The sequence below is a fragment of the Marmota marmota genome, unplaced genomic scaffold (genome assembly GCF_001458135.2).
Source record: "Marmota marmota marmota unplaced genomic scaffold, marMar, whole genome shotgun sequence".
NCBI classification, from domain to species: Eukaryota; Metazoa; Chordata; class Mammalia; order Rodentia; family Sciuridae; genus Marmota; species Marmota marmota.
In genome coordinates, this window is record NW_025999990.1 from 9,872,284 (window position 1) to 9,890,116 (window position 17,833).

General features: G+C 42.6%; 2 long non-coding RNA genes across 2 annotated transcripts in view; one reads left to right on the plus strand and one right to left on the minus strand.

Annotated features, from left to right (window-relative positions):
• The first annotated feature begins 4,019 nt into the window (after positions 1-4,019).
• LOC125617708 overlaps positions 4,020-17,833 on the plus strand; it is a 27,447-nt gene continuing 13,633 nt past the window's right edge. The window contains exons 1-2 of the long non-coding RNA XR_007348796.1: positions 4,020-4,033; positions 12,107-12,111. This is a non-coding gene — a long non-coding RNA (uncharacterized LOC125617708). The remainder of the gene's footprint in view (positions 4,034-12,106; positions 12,112-17,833) is intronic.
• Positions 8,962-17,833, minus strand: part of LOC125617709 — a 21,659-nt gene continuing 12,787 nt past the window's right edge. Inside the window, exon 3 of the long non-coding RNA XR_007348797.1 lies at positions 8,962-12,266. This is a non-coding gene — a long non-coding RNA (uncharacterized LOC125617709). The remainder of the gene's footprint in view (positions 12,267-17,833) is intronic.

Consider the following 17,833-nt stretch of genomic DNA (forward strand, 5'->3'; position numbering starts at 1 on the left):
TGTAAATAATTGCCCTAAGAGTCTGACTAGTCTCTCTTGAAAAATAACAGAGCTGATTCTTCTTATCTGTTTTTGTGAGCGTGCTCCATGTTGGAGACACTGCACAAGGCCTCCAGCCGCATAGATGAGAAACTTTTTTAAAAAAGAAGAAAAATGATAGGATGGATCTAAGATAGCATCAAATAACCTGTAAATATTGTGAGAAACTGTGGATCAGGGCTCAGAATTTGGAGGGTTTTCTTTCCTCTGGGCCTGCCAGGGTAAAATAAAGTTTGGAGCTCTCTCCGAGGGCTGCTTGCTGCTTCTCAATGTCCGTTTCCTACAACACATCCTGAGGGCTTATAGGTGCAATGATTTTAGAGAGGAGCACCCAGTACCCAGTACCTCAGAGGCCAAGTGGACATCATCTGGACTAGGTGGTCACCATTCTAGTGTCAGGAACAGGACTTCCATCCTTGGAATGGGGGTTGGCAAGAGCAAAGCAAGGGAATTTTAGTGGCCAGGTACTGGTCAGATATTCCCAAAAGACAAAAAGAAAGAGACCCAATTGCTAGTATTGAAAAGAGGGACCCACATCTTGGGGATCAGAAAGGAAATCAGTCTGGGGCCTGAGCACCAGTGAGTTTTCAGAGCCAGGTTCAGTGTCCCAGGAACAGAGGAGGGAAGGACAAGAGGTGGGACTGCTCAGGCACCTTTAAGGAGATTTTGTCCTTTAACCAATAAATGACATGTTACAGAGGCTCCACAGTTTCCTGAATTTTCTCCAGTTTGAAGGAAACAAACCAAGTACCCAGTTTGGGTTTAACTGGAAGGGAAGCAGGCAGCAGTGTTCATTTCTGAATCTATTGTCATTTTTACTAAATCTAGAAACTTTTTTTTTTTGAACCAAGGATTGAACTCAGGGGTGCTCAACCACTGAGTCACATCCCCAGCCCCTTTTATTTTCTATTTTGAGACAGAATCTCATTAAATTGCTTAGGGTTTCACTAAGTTACTGAGGCTAGCCTCAAACCTGAGATCCTCCTTCTTCAGCCTCTCAAGTCGCTAGGATTACAGGCATGCGCCACCATGCCTAAATCTAGAAAGTTCTATGAGCACTGCAGAGAGTTCTACGGAGATGCAAAGGAGAATTTTCAGAGGGCCTATGGAACAAGGTCTTTCCACTATTGAAGTAGGAGACACTGTAACTGGAGCTGATGGCTCACATTGCCCTGGTGGCCAAGGAGCCCAAGATGGGAGCCTTCTTGTTGGCCCCTTCATTAATTTTGGTAGGTCCACCAGGGATAACTCAGACCAAAAGAGCATCTAGGAGCCTATCTAAGTTGCTTAACTTAGAATCATTGAATACCCACAGGCACTAGGCTTATAAACCCGTCTTTATTTTCTGGTTGGCTTAGTCAGGAACTGTAAAATTTTACGGTTTAACAAGATGAGTTTTGTAGTCAGGCTTTGTCCTTGATGAAGTTGTCCCCAGCAGCCATCAAGGTCAGCTTAATCACCTAACCCTAACCTGGTTCCATGCATTGGTGGGCCAAGTTTAGAGCACAGATTAGGAATAGTTTTCTTGTTCAATACAGTACAATGTCCTGTCTCAGGGTACATTCATGCCTGCAGACACACTTAGTTTTTTGTTTTTGTTTTTGTTTTCGTTTTGTACTGGAGATTTAACCCAGGGGTGCTTTACCACTGAGTTACATCCCAGCCCTTTTTGTTTTTTTTATTTCATTTTGAGTTAGCGTTTCACTAAATTGTTTAGGGCCTACCTAAATTGCGGAGGCTGGCCTTGAGTTTATGATCCTCTTATCTCTTCCTCACCAGCCACTGGGATTACAGGCATGAGTATAGCACCTGGCTTTAGATTTTCTATAAGAAGCATAATTATGTATATTTTCTGGTTGTTTGGTTTTTTATTGTTGCTATTGTTTTACTGTTATAGTTTTCAATGCCGATTTAGGGTGGGTAACTTGGAAATAATATATTCCATTTCTTTTAAATACTTTCTTTTTTATTAGAAGTCACTACTATTCAATTTCTTTTCAATTTATTTGTTTTTCTGAAGAAACAATACATCCAATGGGTGTGGTGGGGCACATCTGTAATTTCAGGGACTCAGGTGGCTGAGACAAGGAGGATCACAAATTCCAGGTCAGCTTGGGCAATTTAGTGAGGCTTTGCTTCAAAATAAAAAATAAAAAGGGTTTGGGATATAACTCAGTGATAGAGAGCCCCTGGATTCAATAAAAAATTAATTAATTAGATTATAATAAGAGTTTGAAACAAATGCTTAATACTGTTTCTTGGAGTAAACAGAGCTATGGTTGAGGATATTCTTCAATTACAGTAACAATGATTTTTCCAGGTAAAATTAAGTTAATGAAGCTTTTTTAACTTGTGGTTGCTGGATTTCAACTACTCAATGATGTCCACAGGAATCTAGAGTGGACGGTAGAAATTAAAAGATGCAATCCTGACGCTCCTCCCCCCACCAATGTCAACTATTCAGTAAAAGAGAGGGGTCCTGAGGCTGGAGTTGGAAAGCTATTACAGTGACCTAATCCAAAGTCCAACTAGCAGTAGTTTCAGACATTAAAAATGTAATGCCAATGCCTAAACACTTCAAATTTTTTTTTGAATTTTTTAATATTTATTTTTTAGTTATCTGCGGACACAACATCTTTGTATGTGGTGCTGAGGATCGAACCCGGGCCGCATGCATGCCAGACAGCGCGCTACCGCTTGTGCCACATTCCAAGCCCCACTTCAAATTTTTATTGAAGATTTTTTTGGGCCTGATAAATCCCAGAGAGTTTATTTGCACAAAAGCAAATTCCAATACCAATTTGTCACTCATTCAATTTTATGAGCTATAGAAAGTTCTGATGTTTTTATTCATCAGTGTTTCTGAAAATAGCCTAGTAATTACAGAAGTTCAGTTTGGGGGCAAGTAAGGTAGCTCAGTGGTAGAGCATGTACATAGCAGTCATAAGGCCCTGGGTTCAATCAATTACAAAGCAAAATAAAGTAAAGTAAAATAAAATAGCTCGATTTTTAGAAGAAGCTAAGCTAAAGCTTTTACCTCCAGGTAAGAGCAGTTGCCTTTAGGGCTTTCCTCATGATTTCTTTAATGGTGTCATTGCTAAGAAAGTTCTGGAAACTTCCAAACCTGCAGTGTATCCTCTGAAAATCCTCTAAGGTAGCAAATCCTTCTCTTTTGTTAAGAGCTTTCCTTTCCAGAAACAAGTTTAACTTGGTTCTTTGAGTCAAGCTCCATCTGGGCAACACTATTTTGAATCTAAAACCCACTTTGGAACCATGGGATGGATTATCTTGTGTGGCCCATAAATTCATTCTGAAAATAATTCCAGAAGAGTTTCACAGGTGTTTCAAGTAAAACAAAGATCTTAGGCAAGAAGTGTAGCTTCCTCAAGGGGCTGTTTTAAAGTCACATTAATCTGGCTAGAAATCACCATCCCTTCTTTAAAAGAAACCTATGTTAATTTCCAGTCATGGCTCCAACACAATTCTGAGAGTGAAAGTGCTTTAGGGAAAGATAAGGAGAACTTTAAAATGTTTTATTTTTCAAGTTATGCTCAGGGAGAAGGTAATTTTATTGCCTTTCACACCACACACAGAAGGCTGAGATAAGAATGATTTTACTGCCCCCAATGCTGCTGTTTTACAGGGACTTGCAGAGAGTTGAGAACAAAAATAAGGAGAGTAGCACAGGAATTGTGTCTCTAGGGCCCTGCTAACCCTGCTATGATTCTGGAACAATGTTCTCCTTTCCCTACTTCATTTACTCCACCTTTCCCCTGCAAAAACACTAAAGATGCAGCAATTTTGAGCTTAACATCATGGAAGTCCAGACCCCAAATAAAATTCATATTGGCTTACATTTTATGTGGCTTTATATTTTTACAGGACTTTCTTGCAGGGTCCTCCTGAGAAGCAGGCAGAGCAGGGAGCTTCCCCCTTTTAAAGACAGAAGGTTGAAGGACAAGAATGCAGCACTGTGCACCAAGATGCAAGACTAGTTGGCCTTTGTCACCTGACTCTTCTTAATCCTGCTAGGATTCTTTCCTGACAATAAGCTTCTGGAAATGGGCCCAACAGTGTGTATTCTAAAGTTTCTCTGAAGTAATGCATGCAATACACTAAAACATAAATTATTAGGAAGGGTTTTAAACAAACAAAATCAAGATTATTAGCACAATGGATATTTGTGACAGTATCATCCAGGGAAACAGGTGAACTTTTTTTCCTGGTACCGGGGGATTGGGCCCAGAGCACTTTACCACTGACTGTATCCTCAGCCTTTTTATTTATTATTTTTTTAAAATGTTGAGACATAGTCTTGGTAAGTAGCCCAGGCTGGCCTGCCACCTGGTGATCTTCATGCCTCAGCCTCCCGAGTCCCTGGGATTTTATGAATGCTTATGCATTCAACATCGCGCCCCTCCAGTTTAACTCTTTAAACTGAATGTAACCCCCGACTTTTACCCCTTGGGAAGTCTCCACAGGCAGCCACTTCCCAAGCCAGACCCTTGACACTGCAGACATGAAATCCCCTAGCTTGGGTGTTGGTGTAAGGGCTCTCAAGGTGAGCTGGTCCTCTAGGACGCTGCTACCACCCTGCTCCTCTGTTGGCCTCGTGGGTGAGTGGGGTGGGCCTGGGGCAGGTGGGGCTGGAGTGAGGCCTGAGCCCTGGCTCACAGGCAGAGCTAGGCACTAGGTGCACGGTGGAACCTGGGGCCATCTGGGCAAGACAACCAGGCCATTCTGCTTTCCCAGGGCTCAAATGGGGTCGCTTTCCCAACTTTCACTCCTTCCCACAAGCACCTGGGGCATTGTCCATAGGTAAGTGTGTCCCTCCAGGGTCCCTTCCATAGGGTGCCTCCCAGAGGGGTTGGGCTCCCACTTTGTACCCTCCTGGCCCTGAAGGGAACCCTTTGCAGAGCCTCCCAGGCCATGCAGCCGGGCCATGCAGCCAGGACCTAGCCAGGCCTGAGCTTTGTTTTCTGCCTGCCTGGAACAAACCAGCCCATACTGGTAACCACTGGCTGGTTGGGAATCCCCTCAACACCCCCACCCCATCTGCCAGTGTTGTATTATGTAAATTAAACTGTGACAGGGGGGAAAGGATTGCAGGGCTTCATTAAAGGGAAACTTGTGCATTTGAACTGCATGGTAATGACTGTGACTTCCCTGCCCCCCAGGGGTGTTTTGTGGAGCGAATTTCCCAGCCCTGGGTAGAGAGAATACCCTGAGGCTAGGATTGGAGGCTGGGACTTCACGTCACCGCAGAGGCTCCAGGTCTGGGAAGCCAGGTGTCCCTTCACTCCGGAAAGGCCTCAGAATTGGCGCTTTGTTGTTGTTTTCTTCCACCGAGGTTAAATCCTCCCCCAAATAATTTGATGCTACTGAGCCTGTGGGGCGCCAAGGACCAGTTGTTTTTAAGGATTCTCTAGTTACTGATTGTTTCTAAAATCTCTTAGTATTATAGTCTATTTTAATTTTTGTTTTGAAAGCCTTCATTTAAGATACAACTCGTTGAGATTTTTTTCTTTTTTATCATAAATTTAATTTTTTTTAGAAAATGAGAGAAGATATGAATCGTGTGGATGAATGTTCATTACCAGAATGTTAAACATCTGAATAAAAGAGATGAAATTGAAAATAAATAAATAAATAAATAAATAAATAAATTTAATTTTTTTTTAGAAATTTTTTAGTTGTTGAAAGACCTTTATTTATTTATTTATTTATATGCAGTGCTGAGAATTGAACCCAGTCCTCACACATGCCAGTCAAGTGTGCTACCATTGAGCCACAGCTCCAGACCCTAAATTTTATCATTTATTCAAGATTCATTTTGCATTTGGTTGGTATATTTCTTTTATTTTACTTTTAGTTGTCAATGGACCTTTACTTTATTTACTTATATTTGGTGCTGACAATAGAACCCAGTGCCTCATGCAAGCCAGGCAAGTGCTCTACCACTGAACCACAACCTCAGCCACGGTATATTTCTTTAATTTCTTTTCACCAAAAGCAGTTGCCCACAACCACCACAACCACAAACACCTAGTCTTTTCTTTCCTATGCAAGGACTTTTTCTGGGGGGGTACTGGGGATTTTACCCTGGGGCGCTTAACCACTGAGCCACATCCCCAGCCCTTTATTAACTTATTTATTTATGGTGCTGGGATTGAACCCAGGGCCTTGTGCTTGAGAGACAAGCACTCTACCAACTAAGCTATAACCTCAGCCCCTTTCCCCCTTTTTAATTCTTTATTTTGAGACCTGTCTCCCTACTTTGCTGAGGCTGACTGAATTTGCTATCCTCCTGCTTCAGCCTCCTGAGTGGCAGCCCGTAGGATTACAAGCATGCACCCCGCATCCTGCGGGCAATGACTCTTTGTACAGTGCTCTACCTTGTGACTGTTTCTTGGGAATAAATTCCAAACAAAACCTTTGTCAGCCAACGTGGTTCACCATGGATATTTGGCCTTTCTCATTGCATCATAGTTGGAGGTGTGTGACCTTAGGTTACCCTGCTACTGGAGGGGCTACAGCTGAAATGTTTAGATTCAGAAGGGTTACCCTTTAGTCTCTTGCCATTAATAGTAATCTGTAGGCTCCAACCTGGAGGCTGAGTGAAGATCCTGTTTACCTGTTTTTTCTCCATAGTTTGAGAGTTTGCGGGAGCCTTTGGAGACATCAGTTACTACCTTAAGGACCGCAAAATAGTAATTTGTAAGAAAAATTCTCATTCCTTGCATTTATAGCAACATTCGCCTTTTAGTGAGGGCTCAGGGTCCTGTGCGTGTGTGTGCGCGTGTGTGCGCGCGCACGCACGCGCGGTGGGGGAGACACTCACTTGCAGTGCTGGTATGGAATGCAGGGCCAGAGCTTGCTAGGCCAGCACTCTGCCACCAAGCTATCTCCCCGAGTGTCACCTACTGTTGACATATGAGTAAGGCATGGTTTGTCACAACTCATGAACCAATAGCGATAACATTATCCCCAGCTTACGTCCATTCTGTTTTGACTTTTCCTCAATTTTCCCTAACATCCTTTTTTCCTTTCCAGTTAGCCACATTCCAGCTAGCCATCTTGTCTCCTTAGGCCCCTTCTGGTGGCCACAGTTTCTATGACCTTGACAGTGCTGAAGAGTCCTGGTCTGGTGTTTTGTATAAAGCCCTTTATATGAGGTTTACTGGTGTGTTTTCCCCAGGATTGGGCAGGGATGATATGTGTTTGGGCATGAAGATCACACAGGGAGAATGGCGCTCTCGTCCCATCACAGCAGAGCTGCCCACCACCACCAGCAAGTGGAGAGTTAGTCTTCATCCTCTTGGGGGATTTGTCTCTTCTCCACCCACTATTTTATTTATTTATTTATTTGAGGTATTGGGGATGAAACCCAGGGCCTCACACATGGTGGGCAAACACTGTGCCCAAGGGTGGGCTACACCCCTGGCTGTCCATTTTTACATCTTTTATTCATTTATTTATAACACTGTGGATGCATGGGTATTATTTCCTACCTTGGGATATAGTCCAATGTTACTTTTTTACTTTATGTTGTTGCTCAAGTTGTTCCAGTTTGTACTTTGGTAACTTTTGTCGTTGATTCCTGTGTCTCTTTGGAATGCCTCTATCGTTGCAATACTTTGGGTTAGTTTCTTTGGGTTTCATCTTTTCTTTCTGCTACTAGGGATGGAAACCAGGGGCACATCCCCAGTCCTATTGATTTTTTTATTTTGAAACAGGGTTTTCCTAAGTTGTGCAGACTGACCTTGAACTTGCAATCCTCCTGCCTCAGCCTCTGGAGTTGCTGGGATTATAGGTTGTGCCACTATGCCCAGCTAACTTTTATTATTGTTGTTTGTGTGTTTTTGGTATTGGGGATTGAACTTAGAGGCACTCTACCACTGAGCCACATTTACTGAGGCTGTTTTTTTTTTGTTGTTGTAGATGAACACAATATCTTATTTATTTATTTTTATGTGGTTCTGAGGATGGAACCCAGTGCCTCACGTGTGCAAGGTAAGTGCTCTACCACTGAGCTACCGCTCCAGCCCTGAGGCTGGTTTTGAACTCATAATCCTCCTGCCTCAGACTCTCCAACTGCTGGAATTACATGTGTACACCACCATGCCCAGCTGTTACTTTTTTTCTTGAAGCATTCCCTTGCTTGTGGCACTGCAGGATGCTCCAGGCTTATCTGGTATATTTTCTGCCTCAGTCCTAGAGTCAGCCATTTCTCCTAGGAGCCTCATTTTCTTTTACTGGAAAATAATAAGAGTGGACATCAGAAACCCAGACCTGAGGGCTGAGGGTGTAGCTCAGTGGAAGAGCACTTGCCTAGCATGGGTGAAGCCTGGGTTCAATCCTCAGTACCATTAAATAAATAAATAAACAAAAAGAAAAGAAAAGAAACCCAGCCAGGCGCTTGGTGCACGCCTATAATCCCAGCGGTTTGGGAGCCTGAGGCAGGAGGATCACAAGTTCAAAGCCAGCCTCAGCAACAGCGAGGTGCTAAGCAACTCACTGAGACCCTGTCTCTAAATAAAATACAAAATAGGGCTGGGGATGTGGCTCAGCAGTCGAATTCCCCTGAGGATTTATCCCCAGTACCAAAAAAAAGAAGGAAAGAAAGAAAGAAACCCAGACATGGGTGCTGGGTATGTTGCTCCTGAAGTGTCTTTACTTCTCAGCCCTCTCAGATGACAGTCTAAGAAGTACACCTGTGTGTGTGAACCTGTGTATATACACCTATATGTATCCATTGTATTTATATGAAGCTAAACATGAGTTCATGGTGTCTCCATGTCTAATCTAGAGCCATGTAGATCATTCCAGCCTCCTCCCCTTGTCTATAAGTAACTTTCCACCCATCTGCCATCTGCTTGATTAATTAAAACTTTTTTTGCTGTTGGTATCATCACTGCTCTTACTCTTTTTGATGCTCTAAGTGCCCCACATTTGGCCAGTGGGATCCCTCTCACCTGTATTCTTTTGCACATCTCCATCACTGATAGTAAGAAGTTATAATACTCAGCCTGGCTGAGGCAGTTCTTACCAAGAACCTGTTGGAGGAGGAACAAAGGGGCATACATTCATGATGTCAGAGGTAGGCAGGAGATGCAGTCAAGACACGGCAATGAAGAAAGGGCTCTACTGATGGGACAATCAGCAGATGGCCTCAGTCTTCTCAGAAAAGTAGGAATTAATTCAGGTCCCAACTGGTTTCATCTACTGACTGCTTAAGAAGCCCACACCTACTCTTTTTTCTTTTGGGGGCTGGAGATTGAACTCAGGGCCTCTACCACTGAGCTACACCCCAACACCTGCATTTTAAAAAATCATATAAATTTTTCTTTCATATTTGGTCTCTGTTAGGTTATAAATCAGAGGTAACTAAAATGTTAATTTGGGCTTGATAGAGAGACAACATGCCATATGCACATACTTAACTTGGAACTGAGATTTTATTTTATTTTTTTAATATTTATTTATTATTATTATTATTATTTTAAGTTTTCGGTGGACACAACATCTTTGTTTGTATGTGGTGCTGATGATCGAACCCAAGCCGCACGCATGCCAGGTGAGTGCGCTACTGCTTGAGCCACATCCTCAGCTCTGGAACTGAGATTTTAAAACATTGTTTTGAGAAATTTAGGTTATTAGAACACCTCTAAATAAAGCCCAGTTATCACAAATCTGGAAAAAAATTATCCCTGGTTATTCATCCTGAATGTCTCCTAGAAAGACAACCACACTAACATGCTAATTGTAATCTTGGGGTGCTAAGGAAAAACTGAGCTCGTCCTGTTGACCCAGCCTAATTATTAACAGCACCTTCTGTCACTCTGAGAAGTGGCCCAGTTTAGGATTCTGTTTCTGTAGCATCTCTGCCCTCTAGTGGCAAATTAGTAGGTGTGGGAAAGATCCTTGTCATTCCAGCATGCACAACCAGATAGCTATCAAGTCTCCTATCTGCCTTGTAGTCATGGCTGGAAGATTATTCAGTTCAATTCAAGGGTATAAAACAAGATGGGAACTTCAGAAATAAAGACATTTTTGAGTTGGGTGTGATGGTGCACACCTTGTAATCCCAGTGGCTCTGGAGGCTGAGGCAGGAGGATCCTGAGTTCAAAGCCAGCCTCAGCAAAATCGAGTTACTAAGCAACTCAGGGAGACCCTGTCTCTAAATAATACAAAATAGGGCTGGGGATGTGGCTCAGTGGTCAGGTGCTCCAAGTTCAAACCCGGCTGCCCCCCACAAAAGAACTTTTTTTTTTGGTCAAAATTTAAATACTGCCAAAACCCAGGAAAAAACATGTGAAAATGGGCATATTGTCTCTGTATCACTACTGCTAGGGTTATCTATCTATCTACCTATCTATCTATCTATCTATCTATAAATTCATAAAGACACATTGACAGTAGATTTCAAAATGTGATGTGTTCAGCTTAGTGTGGTGGTGCACACCTGTAATCCCAGTGACTTGGGAGCCTGAGGCAGCAGGATTGCAGGTTCAAGGCCAGCCTCAGCAACTTAGTCACCCTGTTTGAAAATAAAAATTAATAAAAAGGACTGAGGACATAGTTTGGTGGTAGAATGCCCCTGGATTCAATACCTAGTACTGCAAATTTTTTTGATAAAATAAATATTGATCATATGTGCAATAGAATATTATAGATCTATGCTTTTTTTTTTTCTTTTGCGTTACTGAGAATTGAACCCATGGTCTTGCAGATGCTAGGTAAGTGTACTACCACTAAGCTACACCCCCAGGCCAATCTGTACTTATTAATAGTCATTAAATTGTTAAGTGAAAATAAAAGATAATGGGGTACACTAAATATTAAAATTCCATTTATGGATCTGTGACAGTATGTGCTTGCACACAGACACATATAGGAAGACATGTGGGAGAACAGATGCTGGAAGACTCACAGTGTTGCAGGTGATTGTTCTGTATTTCTCTTTGCTTTTTCAGTATATAAATGCATATTTTTCCTTTTTGGCCATACTTGGGGGTTGAACACAGGGCCTTGAACTTGCTAGGCCAGTACTCTATCCCTGAGCTACATTCTCAGCCCAGGGACATATATTTTTTAAAGCTATGCTTAAATTGAATCATTGGATGACACACTAAAGTGAAGCTTTTCTCCTACAGTTTGGATCACTGCAACTCATAGAATTGTGTAATTCACCTAGAATCCCTGAACTCAGGGTGGGTATTGGGGACAAAACAGGCCTTGGGCAAACTTGGGAAATCAGCAAGATTTACACTTCCCTCTACCAGGAGCCCACCCCAGACCCCCACTAGCCCATCCATGACCTTAGGCAGCACTTTATTTCACCTTCCTTAACAATGACAGCAACAGAATCTCCTGGAGCCAGGAATAGTGATACACACTTGTAATCTCAGCCAAAGGGAGGCTGAGACAGAAGGATCCCAAGTTCAAGCAATTTAGCAAAACCTTGTCTCAAATGAAAAAGGAAAGAACTGGAAATGTGTAGCTCAGTAGTAGAGCATCCCTGGTTCAATCCCCAGTACCAAAACAAAAAACAAACAAACAAACAAAAAACTGAGAGTTTTCACATGAAGAACTTTAAAAAATATTTTTTCCCCCAGGGTTGAGGATCAAACTACCTCGGGCATGCTAGGTGACTGCTGTATCACTGAGCCACACCTCTGAGTCCCAAATATGAAAACTGTTAATACCAACTTCACTTTTTATACTGCCTGGATGTATATTTTAACTTGAATCGAAATCTGAGCCCAGCAAAAAAGAACCCAATGAAAGAAAGAGGGGAGAGGGACTGTCTATATGTCAAGGGTCTTGGGGACACTTCAGAGATAACTCATTCTATCTAGGGCAACGTGTCCTGACTTGAGGCCCGCTGCCTGTCATGGTTTCAATATTTAGATCTCTAGAGGTGAAAAGATCCTGATAAATTGCCTGGCACATCCATTCATGCCTTTGTGACACTAGTTCCTGAATGTCCTGAGTGACCCTGAGGACACAGAAGTGAAACAGGTCCCCAACCACCCCATGGGGCGGACTCCAGTAGGAAGTGCAGAATTGGTGTCAGTGTCCCTGTTGGATTCTGCTCCTGAAGCTGGTGCCCTGGGAGGTCTCGGTGGTAGATTGCTGGACTCAGCGCTTTAGGTCAGCCCTGCAGGTGGGTCCCGGCCAGTCAGGTCAGCATAGTCCACTCTGCATTTCACAGCTGAAGAAATCTAAAGCAGAAAAGACAAGATTTTCCTATTATTTTAGAGTCAGGTCCCTCTAAGGAATTCATTAGAAGAGAGCAAGATAAATGATTTTAAGAGAAGATCAGGATTTCAGGCAGTTTCTACAACTGTACTTTATTTGCAAGATTTCTCATACCCCCTGGATTTAGACCCAAGATACAAATTATTTTCTCTTTTCTTTAAATACACTTTTTTTTTTTAAAGACAGGGTCTCACTAAGTTGCTTAGAGCTTTGCTAAATTGCTGAGGCTGGCCCTCCAATTTGCAATCCTCCTGTTCAGCCTCTTGAGCCACTGGGATTACAGATGTGTGCCATTCTATCAGATCTCCAAGATAAAGTTTTTAAATGAAAGAATAAAATTCCTTTTCATAAGGATTCCATAGTGAACTCAAATTTGCAGCATCTGAAATGGTATTCCCTGGAAGGGGTTTGGTAGATAAAATAGAGGGAGACAGGACAGGTGATGTAGCTCAGTGGTAGAGTACTTGCCTAGCATGCACAATGCCCTGGGTTCAGTCCCTAGCAACACACACACACACACACACACACACACAGAAACAAAATAACAAAAACTCCAAAACTCCACTAAAAAAATCTAACATCCTTATAAAAGATAGCAAAATGATTTCACTCTAATTAGCTACTCCTGGGATTGTGAAATTACCATAAATGCAGTATTTTCTTTTCTTTATTTTAAATTTACATGCAATAATTTAATAGTCAATAAAGTTCACTCTCTTTAGATGTACAGTTTTATGAATTTTGACAAATATTGGTCTTAAAGGTGACACTAGAGTCAAGGTATCAGATATGGAGATGTTCTGTATTTCCACCACCCCAAGAAGTTTCCTCATGCCCCTTTTGTAGTCAATCCCAGGATATAACATTTTGGAGCTGATCAAAAATTCCAATGGAGGTATCCCATTTGGGAAGCCTTTTCATCTGAGAGACTGCCATAGGCAAAACTAAAGATGCACCAGCCAACCAGCTAGCTTTGGCATCCCTCAGCCTGGCCCCAATCCCTGCTCTTGCCCAGTTTCTCATTTGTCTGAATGATTTTAGCAAGCAACCAGTATTCCTTTCACTTTGCAAATTTATTTTGATTTAAATTAAAATTAGATAGACCTACAATGGGATTTTTTTTTTAATTTAAGCAAGGGGCCAATTGTAAAGCAACACATTATTGACTAAGGGGTGGGGTGAACCTGTGCATACTAGAAGCTGCATCCAGCTGCCAGAGTTTTGCCTAATTGTGAGGAGGCAAGCAGGGTGACTGGGTGCTGGGTGGAGAGGGGTGACAGGAAGCACCAGCCCCACACCCATTGTCTTTCCCAAACTTCTTGGCACCTAGGGGTCCCTTCCTCCCAAATTCTAAGTGCAACATCATATTGGACCAAATCGAATATGGGAAGACACAAATTCATTTTCCCAAATACTGTCACCCATGTAGCATTTCTATTACCTTACCGTCAGGTAGGTGAGGATGCATATTCCCCAGGAATCTTCGTGTCTTTAAAGAACACTGTCATTGGTTGCCAGAATCCTTTGCAACACTAAATACCATTCTCCTTTACTTTCCTGAAGAGTCTAATTCGGTCTTCCATTTGGGCATGTGTGAAGGTTTGAGGTGGGCAGAGATGGCAAGTCAGAATCTGCCAGCTCTTGTTTACATTTTCTGGTCTTTACTGGCTGGTGAACCCAGATGCCTGTCTGGACCACCCAGGTCTTTTATTTAAATTATTAGGCCACCCAGAAGTGGTTCCTCCTGAGTGACAGGGAGAGCATCAAGACAGTTCATATTACTGAGTCCTGACAGAGTCTTTGGCAAGGGCTTTGTATCATGGTGATTTGATCACAGATATCAGAATCAGTAACTGAAAATGGGTCGAACAATGGTGTTTGTTTTCTCATATGGTAAGAACTCCGTGGGTCATCTAGACCCAGACTGTTAATTCTGCACTCGGTGGTATCTTCCAGGACACAGGCTCTTTCATTTTTNTGCTTGGTATCTATCCAAAGGAATCAAAGTCGGCATATAAAAGTAATTGTTGAATATGCATGTTTATCATGGCACAATTCATAATAGCCAAGTTATGGAATTAATATTGATGCCCATCAATGGATGAATAGATAAAGAAAATGTGGTATATAGACACAATGGAATATTATTCAGAAATAAAGAAGAATGAAATCATGTCATTTGCAGGAAAATGGATGGAACTGGGGGTCACCATCAGGTTAGTAAACCAGACTCAGAAAGACAAGTGTAACTTTTCTTTATACCATAGTAGAAAAAGGCAGTAGTAGGGTGACTCTGAGGGAAGGGGCAGGAGGGGATCCCTCCTGCTTTCAAGGTGAGAACAAGCTCCACATGCCCAGCAAGCCAGGGGCGTAAGAGTGGTACCCCACCCAACCCCTGCATCTCCTGGGAATTGGGCTTTGTGATGAGAAGGGGAGTGGCTGTCAGCGTGCCTGTCACAGTTAAGAGCAGGTTCTCACATTTCCGTCAGAGCCCTGTGAGGTGCGGTCATCTCCCAGGGCTTTGGTGACTAAAGCCAAGACTTGAACTTGGGTGGGCTTCCAGGATCTTTACTGTAGTCCAAGTCCTGGCTTCCAGAACAAAGTAGAAAACACTATCATAAATTAAACTTATGATAGATTTATGCCCAAGGTGAAAATGAACAGAAAGCCCTCATGCTTGGAAATGCTCAGACAGGCTCTGACGAGAATTTTTTTTTTTTTTTTTTTGATACTGGGAATTGAACCTGAGGATACTTTACCACTGACCTACATCCCCAGCTCATTTTATTTTTTGAGATAGGCTCTCACTAAACTGCTGAGGCTGGCCTTGAACTTGCCATCCTCCGGCCTCCTCCTCCCGAGTCACTGGCAATACAGGTGTGCACCACTCCACCAAGCTAAGTTAAGGAATTGTTTCTGAGATCTCACTATAAACAATGAATATAGCCTGGTGCAGAGGTACACACTGCAACTCCATCAGCTGAGTCAGGAGGATTGAGAGTTCAAAGCCAGCCTCAGCAACTTATTGAGGCACTAAGCAACTCAGCAAGACCCTGTCTCTAAATAAAATATAAAAAGGGCAGGAGATGTGGGGCTGGGGCTGGGGCTCAGCGGTAGAGCAATCTAGCACGTGGGAGGCACTGGGTTGGATCCTCAGCACCACATAAAAATAAATAAATGTTTTTAACTACAACTAAAAAATGTATATTTTTTAAAAAGGGGGCAGGGGATGTGGTTCAGTGGTTAAGCACCCCTGGGTTCAATCCCTGCTATCCCAGTCCCCAAATACAAATATATATCTACTTACATATGTTGATAGTTTAACTAGGATTCAAAATATGCATCTGGGAGCTGAGGTTGTGGCTCAGTGGTAAAGTGCTCGCCTTGCACGGGTGAGGCCCTGGGTTCAATCCTCAGCACCATATAAGAATAAATAAATAAAAATAAAGATATGTGTCATCTACTATATCTATCTATCTATCTATCTATCTATCTATCTATCTATCTATCTATCTATGCATCTGGGCTGGGGCTGAGTGGCTCAGTGGCAGAGTACTTGCCTATCATGTGTGAGGCACTGGATTCAATCCTTAGCACCACATAAAAAAATAATAAAATAAAGTCATGTTGTCCATCAACAACTACAACAAATTTTTTTAAATAAAAAAAATGCATCTGATATTCTGACAGTGAGCACAAGGTAGCTATTGTTTGACTGTTAAAGGGAGAGAAAAAAAAAAGGGGAGAGAAAATTTGAGATAGACTTGGTATTGGTGGAGGTAGTGGCTGCAATAGAACAGGGAGAATGAGCAGTGGGCATTTTGAGACTGGGGTGGGGGAAGGAAGTTTCCATGGGAGGGGTGACTCTGAAAGGGAGTGGGGTTCAAAAGCTCTGGCTGGTTTGCCCACCTACTTCTCAAGCCTTGTCTTTCATCTTTCCTTCCCTTTCCACTATCCACAGGAAGTTCAAATTGCTCAGATTATTCCACTGACCTCTCTTGTCCAGAGGATAGTGGAGAAATACTCTAAGATTTGGGTTAGCTAAAATTAGTGAAATCTTACCTTTCATTTAAAAAACGAGTGCAATTTTGCATCTTAATGCAAAATGTAGCACACTCACACATTGGTTCTCAGCATCACCAGACACAAACTGAAAACTGTGGTCAGATTTGCAGAAATAATCCAATTTCAAGATTTCACCAACCCTCCCTCTCCTGTCCTGTCTTTTCCAGGGTTTTATTGCCCTGCCCTTCTTCTATGAGCTCCCGGGGAATTGGGGAATTTTACTTGCACACCCTAATCTTCATTCCCAAACTTGTGGTGCTCTTGCAGTTTGTCCCTGGGTTCAGACAGATTGTATCTTTCTCTTCTGTTTCTTCACAGAGCCAAAACAGAATGGCTTTGCCTTCCCTTAAGTCTATCAAAGTCTAGGAGCTCGATTGGCTCTGAGTTCTGCCTCCCAGGGTCACCCGGCTGGCCCTGGGCCCCCTGTGTGCTCAGCCAGCCAGTTTTTCCCTTAGGGTGTCCTATTCTTCCAGTTTCCCAGTAGGGCACCTCCCACATCCCTGAGAGCAGACAGGCCCTGCTGGGGCCAGGTGGGAACCTGGGAGGTGCTTGCTGGAAGGGCCAGCCCCGCCAGGCCCCTGACTTACCCACCCTCCTGCTGAGTTTTCCCCGCCCCGCCAGATCTGTTTTGCGCCTGGAGTTCTCAGGGACTCCATTGTCCTGCTTGGCTGTCACCAGGGTCTCAGCCTTTCCTGTATGCTAATAGTAAACTCCTTACCAGGGATCAGATCCTGTGGTTTCCACCCCCCAGGGGGGCTCTGGTCCCATTCAGATCCAAGCCCCAATTAACATCTGCCCCAACACACAGTGACCTTTCAGAAAGTGTCACCCAGAACTTGAAGACAAAGCCAGTGAAGGTGGGAGGCATCTGGTGAATCTCAGCTCTGAGGGAGCCATGACACCTCGTTATCCTGAAAAGAATCATGTAAATTACATGTTAATGAACGCAGTTGCTGGACCAAAAGATGTCCCAGGTTTCTCCTTTAGCTCTGGGGACACAGGTGAGGTTTGATCCTCAGCACCACATAAAAATAAACACACAAAATAAAGGTATTATGTCCATCTAAAAATAAATACATAAATAAAAATAAATACATAAATAAAATAAAGGTATTGTGTCCAACTACAACTAAAAAATAGATATTAAAAAATGTGCTTCAGGAAAATGGAAATAGCTTTTTTTTTTTTTCCTCTGAAATTACCCATTCACCTTCTCACTTCATCTGCCCAGTCTTTCTGTTCCTTTGGCTTCTAAAAAGTTTCAAAATGTATATATATATCTTCAACAGAATTTGTCTGGCTAGACTTGCAATTACATGCTGGAAATCAACTTTCTTGTATTTGAATTTTTATTATTTGTAACACCCCCAATATGACCAGAAGAGGCCTCAAAGATATCTGTATATGCAGGACCTAAAATGCCTATTTCTATTTCTTTTCTTTTTCTCTCCCATTTGTATAAGAG